Consider the following 318-nt stretch of genomic DNA (forward strand, 5'->3'; position numbering starts at 1 on the left):
AGTGTCTCAGCAATGGACGCTCTGCAGTGAATGGGTGCCGTCAGTATGAGAGTCCAAACAGCCAAAAGCTGCGTGTTGGTAAAAAAACAAATCCATTGTTAAGGTATTTTAACTTTAAACTGCTGCTTCTGGCTACAATACAGTCATTCTTGAGAAGTGGGACAAAACAGGGTGCAAAATTGAAAAAATAAAACCTTGTAATCAGACAAATGAAACTACATTTATGTATCTTATATGTACTAAGCTACTGAGCTATGCTTTGATACAACCTCCCAACTTTTCTCTTTTTTAACAAAATGTGCTTTTTTACCTTGGACT

Source organism: Sinocyclocheilus grahami, unplaced genomic scaffold (genome assembly GCF_001515645.1).
Source record: "Sinocyclocheilus grahami isolate Dianchi unplaced genomic scaffold, SAMN03320097.WGS_v1.1 scaffold1171.1, whole genome shotgun sequence".
Lineage (NCBI taxonomy): Eukaryota > Metazoa > Chordata > Actinopteri > Cypriniformes > Cyprinidae > Sinocyclocheilus > Sinocyclocheilus grahami.